Genomic DNA, 12,830 nt, shown 5'->3' on the forward strand with positions numbered 1-12,830 from the left:
AGCTACTATTTGTCAAAATTCACAGTTTACAAACATTCCAAGTTTGTATCGAACTCTGCCTTATTTTCATTTTTCCTGATTCTGAAGCATATTGCTCTACAATAACAAGTACTATCTCACAGTACTGTTACAAGCACAGAAAAGTGGAATTACCTTGATGTAAATTTTCAGCAAGATTTTATACGTACTGCTCTTAATTTTTACCAAATAATTCCTCATGAAATGAGGAACAAGACACATACAGACCTTCCTGTAAATCTGCATCAGTTAAAATGAAAGAACAATATTAGCATACCAGAACATCTCATGCACAAACCATGCTAAATTCAGTGTTATGAAGACACAATAAAAACATCACTTTTTAACAGAAAATACACTTAAACTGAACATTTGGTGCCTTATAGGAAAAAAAAAAAAGTGAAAAAGTCAGAGAATATTCCAGAAATATTTTTAAGGAGAGCAAAAATGGGGTTGTACACTGATATAGCTTGCTTTTAAGTATTGTCAGTATGCAGAACATGCCACTAGCTGTTGACACATCGCAGGAGGATTGCATAAAAATCCTACGATGATAACAGTGCTGAAAATAACAGCTACATTGTAACATACAATAGAATACTTTGTAAATAAATGTATTTACTTCTCAAGGCAGTTCGATGGAAACCATACTTGTTCTTAAACTCCTTGAAAACTTTTCTTTCCATTTTCCCCTTTGCCTTGTTATCAAAATAAGTACTTACATGAACGGAAACTGTCACTCTAACACCTAGGTGCTTTTTGAGTAACTGCTTTATTTCTCAAATTATCTTCCTAAAAGAGTCTTGCTTCCTTTCAAATTTTATCACAATGAGCACAGAGCTACCAGAGTTAGAGTAGAAAAATGGAATAAGTCTGTGACTTAGCTAAACATTCATTTCTCAGCTCGTTTGCCCAATGTTAGGCCAATTAAGCATAAAAAGAACACACACAATCTGACAAACCAAATGCAAAAAAAAGCAAAAAAACACAAAAACCCCCATTCACTTTAAAGTAACTTCGACATTTAACTGGAGTAGAGTCACTACCACGGGCTGTAAAACAGTTAAACTCAAGTAGACATTTTTACATGAATGGTTTCAAGTCAAACTAAAGCAAAGCCACCTTCTACCAACCCATTACAGTTAAATTCTTTTAGCAGCTAGATTTACTGATTAACGATAAGCCTATTAAACATAGTACTAAATGAGAAATCCCTTTGATTTAGCTCTTTAAACACCAAAGTCATAGTTATCATGCCTATTAAACAATGAAGTTCAGAAACCCATTTGTTTCACCGGGCAACATTAAATCACAGGGCACGCTGAGCAGACCAGAAAGCGTTCATGTACCAGACACATCTGAAGATGACACAGCAACTATAGAGCATGCTTTTAAAACAGATTCACTTACTTGTTCCTCCAACTTTCACATTTGACTTCTCACAAATCAAAAGTCAGACACAGCGGTAACTGTACAGCTACCATGATACACAGGTAGCTCCTGTCACGCTACCTGGACAAGGACCACGGCTTTGATCCAACAAAAGAAGAGAAAGAGGGGAGCTGTAGCAGTGTTCTGCAGTAGAAAAGCGCTAGCCCTCAGGCCAATTTCCCTGGGACTTGGCCCATTCAAAACAGGAACATGGCTGCCTCTGGTGCAGGATACAGAGCTTGAGTTTAGGTTTAACACCAAGGAAGTCTTCTGTAGCTTAGGCACTTCACTATGAAGTTTCTTATTATCAGGAAAGACAGTCAAATTTATTCCAGTTCTCATTTTGTTTTCCATTGTGTTCTCCCTCGCTTTTACATGTTGTTTTGTTTAGTTGTTAATCTTGCAAAACTTTAGTGTCCAAATTCCATTCTATTCAATTTCCCGAGTTTATCCTCAGACAGAAGGGAGATAAAGAATTTGCAGGCAAGTCTTCCCCTTGCAGCCTCATAAGACAGCATCTTCTTCATCCATCCAGCCTTTGCTCTCAGCACTTGCACTTTTTAGGGCTTCCAGAATTGCACTGAACTCCACATAACTAACTGGAGAAGCTTCTTTCCCTTTATTGCCTCCATGTCCTCTCCCTCTCTCAGCTGTTTCTAGTTACCTTCTTTCTGCTGGGCCCCAACCTTCTCCAGATGCTTGCATTCTATGCATGGCAAGAAAGTTGCAACCTCCTCCCCTCCAGTCAGTTCCCACATCCCCAGCTTGCTGCTTTCAATAGCCAGAGCATAGCAAACCACTGCACTCTGCTGTACCAGCCATCTCCTACTAGAGGAACATAACACACAGTACGTGGGAAATGCAAGCAAAGGGGAAACAGAACAGTTCAGAAAAAGATCTCTTTTCCACCCATAAACATGCTACAGTTTTCTCAGGTACTGGCTATATTTGGCTATCACACCTACTTGTAATCAGTGTCTAAACACCGTTACAAGCATGTATTCCAATTATTATTCTTTTTAACAAGTTTTAATAGATTTCCAACTACATGGTAAGAAGAATTTACCCAAGTCACTGTGATATCATTCCTCCAGATGGTATCACAGGAGATGTTAGTTGTTCATACTTTCCTATCCCAAAGACAACACTATAGCTCCTTGGGAAATACTCAATATTAGTCTAACATAGTCCAAAAGTACAGGAATTTTGGACAGCAGCAGAGGGGCAGTCTGACAGAATGAAGTATGCACAGGACTCTGTATGAAGCAAAGGTGTGACAGTGAATTCTTACACATGAAAAAAAAAAAAAAACACCAAACATTTGTCAACACTTGCTGAACATTTACAGAAATCGAACAGTGGACGTGAGCACAGTGAGGCGATAGTTGGTGCACTTTCAGCAGTGGTGACAGACAAAAAAAAGCCACATTCTGGACAGTCAAGCACAACTCTCACATCACAAAATGATGAGTATTTTGAAGAGCTCATCATCATGAGTCAGTGGATTATGACCAGGAAACCATGCACAGAGCTGAATGTTGGCTTCAATGCTTGGGAAACAATGGTGGCAACGTTGGAATATCAAAGTTTGCACAAGATGGGTCACATGACTGCACATGCAGGAACAGAAAGAACATCATATACAAATTTGTCAGGACCTACTGAACCAATACAAGGCTGAAGGTGACAGTTTCCTGGATTGCTTCATTACTGGTGACAAGACATAGTGCCACCACTATGAGTTGGAATCAAAACAGCAGCGCACTCGGAGTGGCGACATGCAAATTCCACAGGGAAGAAAAAGTCCAAGTTGCAGTCCTCAGCAGGGAAAGTGATATGCACTGTCATTTGGGATAGGAAAAGCGTGACCCTTCTAGATTTCCTGGAAGCTGTACAAATCAGCAGTGCAACGCAGAGGTCAAAGCTGAAGCCTTGAATTTCCAGAGTCAGTCCAGATGACCATTCTCTTGACCACCAGGACCCACACCAGCCTGAAGAGTGTACCATTCTTGGCTGGACTGTTCTACCATACCTAGTGTATGGCCCAGATCCGGCATCTTCTGACTTGCATCTGTTCGGGTCAGTGAAAGATAGACTGTATGGGCAACATTTTCCTAGCAACGATACCTTCATAGCAGTTGTGAAACAGCAGGTCACTTCTTCTGGAGCAGGTTTTTTTGTTCGTTTTTGTTTTTAAATACACCAGTGCAGCCTGCAGGCTCTTGTTCATGGCTGACAAAAACACATTGCCAATGGTGATAAATACATTGAAAAACAGTGTTTTCTAACTGGGAATTTGCTCTATGGAGTAGAGGCATCTTCCTCTTTGCATCTGTTGTGGTTTCCATAGAAATAAAGAAGAGGCATTACTTTCAGAATGACCTGTGTACAACAGAATTTCTTCCACCTTGTGCACAAGGGATATAATGACAGTAACCACTATAAAACCTGATTAAAAGTAAAAAATACACAACTAATGCTACTGAGGACGGACAAGCCTACAGCAACGAAGTTTCTGCTCAAAATTAACCTTCTCTTGAAATCCCTTTGTTGACTTTCCAGCTAGCCAACAGAAAACAGAAGACAGTAAAAAAAAAAAAAAAAAAAAAAAAAAAAAATCAAATCATCACAAAATCATAAATTAAGTGAATAAAAATGAGATCATCACAGATGAAAAGTTTCCAGTTCATGGAAATTTTCCCTTTTCTCCTTCAGATTTTGACTTCTTTTTGTTTAGTAAGCTAATCCCAAAGTTTAAAAACGTTATCAGACTCTGTTCTTTAGGATACATCACCAAGTTTCAGCTACTGTAGTTTATGTTTTCTGCTCTGGAATACAGTTATTTTATTAGTAAATTAACTATAACTGCATTACAGAGTTGGTACATACAGTTATACACATCAAACACACAGTAAGTTCCGCAACCGAAAGCTTGAAAGGTGCTGGATACATTAAGAGGGAACACTAACATCTTGTTCTACTTGCAGAAACTCCACACCTGCATGCAAACTGCTAAGTAGCAGGTAGTCTTATTAATATTTATATGCATACACAGCTTTAAATTAATAATGGGCTGATGATTTTTGAAGGATTGCCTTTAAACACAATGCTGCAGAAAGAATAAATTCTTAAAAGCATCAGTCCTCTTGAAGACTTTATTGGATAGTTACCTCAGGCATAGCATCGTTTTCATTCAAAGATTTACAAGGAGATTTATGAGAAACGTTTGCATACCTTATTTCATAAAGGACAATTCTGTATTTAAAAAAAAGTGCTGAAGTAAATAAAAGAGGATATAGCCTTCTATCACTAAAATTTAGTGTGATCAGGCCTTAACATGCCTCAGACTACATCTACAGAGTAAACAGATGATTAATACAGACAGCTTCTGACAGAGTAGCCACTGTATTTTCTCAATAGTAGCAGGTGAGATTTAAAGGATACATAGTTGCCCTGAGATTCAACAGTCTCACCAAAGTTTTATATTTACGATTCTACTTTAATAGGTACTAAAAATTAAGGGACATCTGAGATGTGTTCAGACATTTTAAATCATTCCGCTATTGGAAAAAAAAATTAGAAAATACATATAAAACACTACAAATCTCTGGAGATACCCTGTTTGCGAGACAGAGGAAGAAGACTGCAAATACTGACAACGTTAACAAGTATCTATTTTGAGCAACGGAGAAATCTGGGCTATCTTCAGACAGCTATGATTCCTCAATAGACCTTAACCATGGGCTGCATAATTTAAAGCTGTAAGTATCTTACTTGGAGGAAAATTCTCCACTACCAGAAAGATACTGACAGCAGATTACGAAGGTGAATCTGTGGAATTTTCACCTTCCACCACTTCCCTTCCTCTTCCATTGCTCTTGCTTTCCAGGAGCATAGGATAACACTGAAATTAAAAACAATGTCTTTCATAAGCCTTCCTCCAAGTTGTAAATACGTGTGGAAAAAAAGCACCACATCCTTCTCAGACAGGATGTCACACAGCCTACCTGGCAGACAAGCAGCACAAAAACAAATATACAAGAATATAAATACAGATAATGCTTTACTAAACACTCAAGATCTGTCAAATGAAATAAGATTATGGCTTTTCTATGAGGTGATTTGTTACTCACTATGCAGATCACTATAGTATTTTGTGCTCAATTTACTTTGTAGTGAAGATTTGTTCCCTGCTTGCCTCCTGTAATTCTCTCTCCCAAACCAATGTTATCAAGCGGATGTCAGTTAGGAATACAGGTCTATTAACACAACATCACCAAACTAATAGAAATGCAGTGGTAGGAATAATTTTTCTTTTTAATCTCCCTGAAAACAATACATCCTATAGCCTAAACTTCATGCTGTGTGATTTACCAGCATGATTCTCAACCTGCAGCTGTGGCATTGCAGTATGCCAGCACATATCACATCAACTTGTGACAAAACAGAAGACAAACCAAACCAAACCAACCCAACCTGGCTCCCAGCCAGAAAAAAAGAAAGAACACAACCTAGGCAGGAGGACATGACGTTTGCTATTTATAACTTAAGCAAGGTAATTTAGGACTGAAAAGAATAAAGAAGCAGTTTGACAGGCAAAGCACTTAATGAAAATGGGACAAATAAGAGCTGTTTCTTTTTTCCTGTCACTTTTCCTTTTTAGCTGAAAAGGACTTTAAGTCCCAAATAAGAAAAAAGTATTTCTGAAACTGAAGTTCCCTTGTTACTTCCAGAAGAAGTATTTATAATACAGGAAATAGCATGCAACAGGCAGCTTCCCATTAGTAGTCAGATATTATTCTGAAAGCAAAGTAAAACTATACTAGTGTACTCAGCAATACTAACTGTAAGAGTCTGAAAACACCTAACCGCATATAAAAAAAAAAAAAGAATATTTTCCTATTAATTATCTTAAAATTCATTTCACACAGAGTCCAAAGACCATGGAATTACATCCTCACACTTCTAACTAAAATCCAATTCCATGACAAGAGGCAATACTAACACAGACTGAGAAAGAATCAGATAGCAGTAGGATAACTGCATTATCAACTGCTCTGTGAAATCTGTCATTTGGTGACGTAGGAGACTGAAATTCCAAGTTTGATTTCCGGAGTCAACACTACATCTGCTAGCCACCTTGCAACTGTAGAAACACTTCTAACAAAGTGAACAAAGCCCACTACATGGAATTCATCATGACAATAAAATTGGATTTCCACAACATCCTTTTTATGTAAGTCCTATTTCAATGTCAGAATTCTGTGCTGATTTCTCAGATTTTTTCAGCACATTTAGGTAACATACAGTTTCAGCAATTTTGAAGGACTAAAACCAACAACTTTCCAAGGGGCTTCTTGCTACAAGCTATTGTAAATGACTATTGAAAAGGCACCTCTCAAAGCAAAACAAACGTGTTTTAGGTATTGTCTTAATATCATTAAAAACTACATCATAAGCAATTAAAAAAAAAAACATGACAAAACCTCAAAATGTTTTAGTTAAGATGATTAGAGACCAAATTCATCTTTGAAAACAAAAGAATAGCTACTAATTTGTGACACCTCAAAGTTACTATAAAGCAGGCTTAACTATTCTTAAAAGATGAGAAAAATCACTGTTTCATTGATTCAGATATCAGTTTTCTTCATATGGACAATTTTCCAAATACTAGAGAATTGCTTTACAATATTAAAATGAAAATCTTCACCTTGAAATAATGTTGATTTCTAAAAATACCAAACACATCCAATACTTTATTAGATGTGAAGATACATATTCACAGTCCTATGAAAACAACACACTCGGGATCAAGTGATGCATTCTTCATTGTCTCCTGTAAAGAATAAAGGAGCTAAGAGATGTGGCAAAAATTTGGGAATCAAAGGAAGACTAAGCTGGACCAGGATTTACAAAAACAAACATACAACAAGTAAGATACTTGCAGCATCAAGCTCTCCATGCAACGTTCTTCCTTGACCTTGTTGTAAAAACTGAAATCAGAAAAAAACTGACTTGCACATCTTGAGCATTTATGACTCCCACAGGCTGCCAGCTGCCATACTACTAAGAAAGAGCCTCCTGTTTGCAGAGCAGCAACCAGCCCTGGAGCAAGGCAAGGTGCCGTGCTGGCAACAGAGAACACAGCAGGAGAGCAGCAACGTGTTGCCAGCTGGCACAGCTTACCAGCACCAACTCCGTAGTGTTAGACTTCTGCTTACTAACGAGATGAAAATTCAAATGGTTTGAGAGTGCAACACCTTCTCATACAAAAAATGAAACCCCAAGGACCAGAGGCAAATGGAGCCTGGGCCTATTACTGAAAGTGGGAGGTGAGTGGAAGCTGTACACTTGGGCAGCGATCAGACACCAAATAGCTGGAATTGTATGGCCATGCTTTGCTTGTGCCAGTTAAACAAAGACAAAAAGAGGCTGTCAGAGCCATCTGAATGCTTTGTAAGCAACAAATGAGTGTTGCCACAAAAAAAAAAAAAAAGAAAAAAGACAGTGGAAACAATTTTGAAGGCTTGTTCCTATCTGGGACAGCAGCAAAAGGGGGGTTTTGCTTCTTCCTTTCCTGCCTTTCCTTTGGGCTCTGAATAGACACTTGGTCTTCACCACATGTCGCAAGAAAGCCACTACCTCACTGACATGAAAAGGAATGCTCATTTGGCTTGTAAATCTTCCCCTCAGCTCCTGCTTGACTTCCAGGATAGCAGATGCCAGGGCCACGAGCAGCAAGCGTGAAGCAGCCAGCATCAGCATGGATCCTCTTGCTTCCCATCTAAAAGCGTGTCTGACCCCTGGCACAAATCTGCATCCCTCTTTGTCCAGAAAGAACTCTAGGTTATCACAGAAGATGACTCCAGGGCAAACACTGCTTCTACACCACTAAAGCAAGACAATACTCAAATAAAGATTATTCTGTAAACAACCAAGAACAGTGCCTGATGTAATCATGGCTCCCACCATTCAGTCAAGGAAGTAGCAGGCAGGAATGGGAAGGAAGACAGGAAAGCAGAAAACAGCATTCATCCAGAAGCTCAATAACACTTCTTACTTCCCCCAACTTTTCCTGTACTGCATCACAACAGAATGAAATCCAGGATTTTTCCTGCTGCTGGTAAGTGCCAGAACAGACACCAGGAGCAATAGGCTCTATGCCTGGAGACAAGTGGCTCTGTGCTGTGTTTGCCCCCTGTGCCCTTCACTGAAGACCAAAAGCAAACACCAATCATTGAAAGCGCTTGCAGCGAGGACATTCTGGCCTGGTTACTGCTGCTGAAGCGTGACATCCTCCTGGCACAGGACAGGTACACTGCAGAAAGCTCTTCCCTCCAAAGAACCTCCCCTTGGACTCACCATGGCAACACTGCTCCTGGTGGTGGCCTCCCTCCTCACACAAATCCAACCAACAAAGAGCCATGTTTCTGTTTTGCACTTGCCGTCACAAATTTCATAGGCCTCTTCTCTTTGAAGAGTATCCTCTAACACAGTACTCAGGAGCCCAAACAGATCATGCCATCAAAGCTTTTAATATAAGATCTTCAGAAGCACTATGCTGATGGAACCACAGAGTGCTGGTGTGAGCATGCTCAGACCTGATCTGAAGGACAGGAGGCAACAGGAGAGGCTGCAAGCTCCCTAGCTGCAGTACACAGGGACATCAGGCAGCTTCAAAAGTAGCAGGGAGAAGCAATGCAGGAGAGCCCTTGCTACACACACGCACCCCAGCCCAGAAACCATGCTTCATATAAACACTTTGCTTCCTATGCTAAGTTACCATACAAAGCCAATGCAAAGTTTGACTGCATACCCTTCCACCACCTGACCTTGTTCACAATAGAAATTTCATTCTGGGATCCTCTTTTTAACCTCAGGAATGCCAAACTTGTTCCACCACAGACTCCAACCTCTTCTCCAAGATTTTTCCTCAAACTCTGAAAATAACAAGAGAGTGCTCCAAATACTGAGTCCAAGCACCCAGCACTCACAGCTAATGTCATCTGCCTGTATAAACCCTATAGAGCTGCTAGACTTCCTGTGATCAAGCTGTGCCACCAGGCATTCCTCATGGTGGCCTTCAGGAGCAGAGACAGTTATCGACCTATGCACCAAGGCAACATTTCAGCTTTCTCCAGTAGTGTATCAGGAGAGTACTGATACAAGGGAGACATATGCTTCATAGAGCTGGGAGGACAGGTTCATTCTTCTTGTTTAATCGCTGGCTCCTCCTTACCACTTGAGTGAGGCTGAGGACAACGATACTCACCTTGAAAACCAAGAAACACTCTTCACGAATGCTCGACATGTTCTAAGCTCAACACATTCACAGCTCACCAGCAACAGTCTTGCTTTTAAAGAGCAGCACATTTTTTGGCTGATAAAATTCCAGGCCCAGCTTGGGGAGGGTCAAGGTAAACATATTTACATCCCATTATTTCCAGAATGCTGGGAACATCATTCTTTCAAAGCTTTTAATAATGTTACCAAGAAATCACATCCTTTTATGGAAGAGGGCTTGTTTTCATTGGTCCCTTGGTGAAAGGGACAAATGCCTTTATGCATTTCCAGACAGAGTGTCGTCACTGTTGTCACGAGGATAATAACAACCGATCTCAAAACACCTACTGTTGTCACAGCCATGTTCCTGTACTGTAAGTCAAAACCAGTAGCCTGGTACCTGTGACACATCGCCTTCTCTTCAGAAAAACTACGAAAATTTCATGCTTACAAAACAGCCAGATTTCACAAACTTGGACTTGATTCATGTTTAGCATGAATAAAATGCCAACAATTGATTTAAATAAGACTAAAATATTAGACCTAACCTCCATTTCCACAAACTAAGCCAACGCATGAGAGAATAATTATTCTGCAACCTGTGCTGGCTGTAAGCAAATCTTTTTCCTCTCTTAAGTAACAACACGCTTCAAATTCCAGCAGCACTCATGTAAACATTCCACCAAATAAGTTTACCGTTACAGTCATTAGTTCACAGTTTAAATGAATAAAGCAATGCCTTTAGGTTTGTAAGAAAAATAAATGAGATGACTGCTTGGAAAAAAAAAATTAGTACTGTTATTTAGCTAACAAATGAATTCCTACTCAGTAAGTAAATTTAGAAATTCATTGTGAAATGCAGTGCAAAAGTTTAGGCTACTACTTTTTACAAGAGAAGGCACAACCTTTTTAAGGCCAGAAGGGACTGCTACATAAAACTACAGGCCAAGAAAGCCTATGCAGCCAATGCTGTGAAGATTGAAAAACTATTTTTAGCTAAGCTTGACAGGAACACACCCAATCATGACTTGAACTTCAAAGTGATGAAGAATTTGTCCTGCCCCATTTGATGTTATGCTGAGAAGATGTTCTACAAGCTCCTACTACTTTGTACCTTCTGCAATACGTAGTCCTTAGTGTATAACTATGGTCATGCATTTCATTCATTAGTGAAACATGAAATTAAAAATACATGCTAAAAAAATATAGCAAGTAGCAAGTACACTAAATTCACAGTGTGTTATTTACACCACAGAGAAATCTTAGACTATCTTAGAATTCTGTTCACTGCATGTTGATTCACTCAGGCAATGAAAAACTGAGTGGGCTTTATCCTCAGTTGTGTAAACATTCCCAAATGCAATAGCTACTTCAGAGCTCAGAAAAGAGAGAGGCGATGCCTATTTTAAAAAAAGAAAGAAGAAACATTTCCATTCTGCGTCAGAAATGTGGAAGCTTCAAATTCAGGAGGAGTTCTCTCTTTCCAAAAGAGAAGTCATAGAAGCAAATGGCTTCCAAGTATAATTTTCATAGCTTTTGTTTCTGGTGTGAAATGTCAGCTGTAGAGAAAGAAAATTAAAAAAAAAAAAAAAAAAACCAACAAAATCAGACTTCATCCAAAGTCCTTCAACTACATTTGCCTTCTCTTTTCTCCATCACATGTGAAAAAAACATGTGCAATCTTTAAGATTAAAGATACTACTGTAATACATAAGAGAATGAACTACAGTCTACAAAAAAAAAAAAAAAAAAAAAGCAGAAAGTTCTAAGCCTGCCCTCCAATGCATTTCATGCACACAAAAGAAACATGATTTGAACAATCTGCATTTATCTTCAGGGAGTACACAAATTTACAACCCTTCTTTCCTACACCAATAGCGAAAGCAAATTCCTATTCAGTCTGAAATAGGAAACAGGCAATGAAGAACTGAAAATGTACACATGCTAAACTTAAGTTGGATTCTTAACGCTTTCTTCTACTAATTTGAGAAAAGATATACAGCCTTCATATCAGAAGCATGCACATTTGTGGCAGAAGGAGCCTGAGAGCTGGTGTGTCCAGCCCAAGATTCCCTCTGACCACTGACTGCTCTTCAGGCTGGTTGTGCAAAAGACTGACAGCAACCATCCATACTGTGCAGTGCAGTGGATAGCCTGGCATGCCTCCAGCCCTGTTTCTGCCAGTGATAGCATTATTAGGGAGGGGAGATGAAAGTGAGGGAGGGTCAACAAAACACAGAGCTGGACCAATGTAGCAGTTCTTCAGGATAAATCTGGAGAAAAGCTGAAGTCTGAGTCCCAAATACAGCAAAACAAAATCAACAGGGTTCATTTCTGCTATCCAAACCAGTGTCTTTGGGCTCTTCCCTTCTGAAAAAGCTGCCTTCATGTATTACCCACTAACATCCTGTGATCCGGTTTCATCCACTATAATTGTGATCTAGTTTCACAAGGTTTCCTTACTTATAGAAGTGCCGTGAAGATAACAGTCACAAGAAGGCCTGCTAGTTCTGCACAGACTCAGAGGACATTTTGCAAGCAAAACAAGAAATCCATTCAATGCATGATCGTGAAAGAGTGCACTGCATACAAAATAAGAGGCTGCACATGGAATGCAAGGATTAAAGCTCAATGTAAAAGTTGCTTTATTTGCTACCACTACTGTCCAGTGACTTAGACAGATGTCTTGGTCCCAGTCACGAAAGAACAGCAATCTTTCTTCATATACACACACACACACACACACACACACACACACACACACACAAATATGTCTACACAAAACGTGCTACTGTAGTTTCTTTCACTGAAAGCAAATACTCTTCACAAAGCATAAAATTACTTTAGTTAAGTAATGGCTAAAGTACTTTAAATAACTACAAAGCTTTAAGTAGTTAACTAAAGAATTCTGTGATTAACTTCTTTAAGTATTTCTCTTACTCTGAACACCCAAAACTTTCATAAAGCACCAGAAACCTCAGACATGCAAGAACTGCCAACTTTGCCCTTAGAAGACTTCAAAAAATAAAATAAGTTTTTTAAAAAGTAAACTATCTAGCTCAAAAAAAAAACAAAACAAAAAAAACAAAAACCAAAAA

General features: G+C 39.1%; 1 protein-coding gene across 2 annotated transcripts in view; it reads right to left on the reverse strand.

Annotated features, from left to right (window-relative positions):
* The window catches only part of CTNND2 (catenin delta 2), a gene marked incomplete at both ends in the record, with an annotated part of 505,693 nt that overhangs the window by 224,228 nt on the left and 268,635 nt on the right, over positions 1–12,830 (reverse strand). The window lies entirely within an intron of this gene.

This window comes from Tetrao urogallus (assembly GCF_951394365.1).
Source record: "Tetrao urogallus genome assembly, chromosome: 3".
NCBI classification, from domain to species: domain Eukaryota; kingdom Metazoa; phylum Chordata; class Aves; order Galliformes; family Phasianidae; genus Tetrao; species Tetrao urogallus.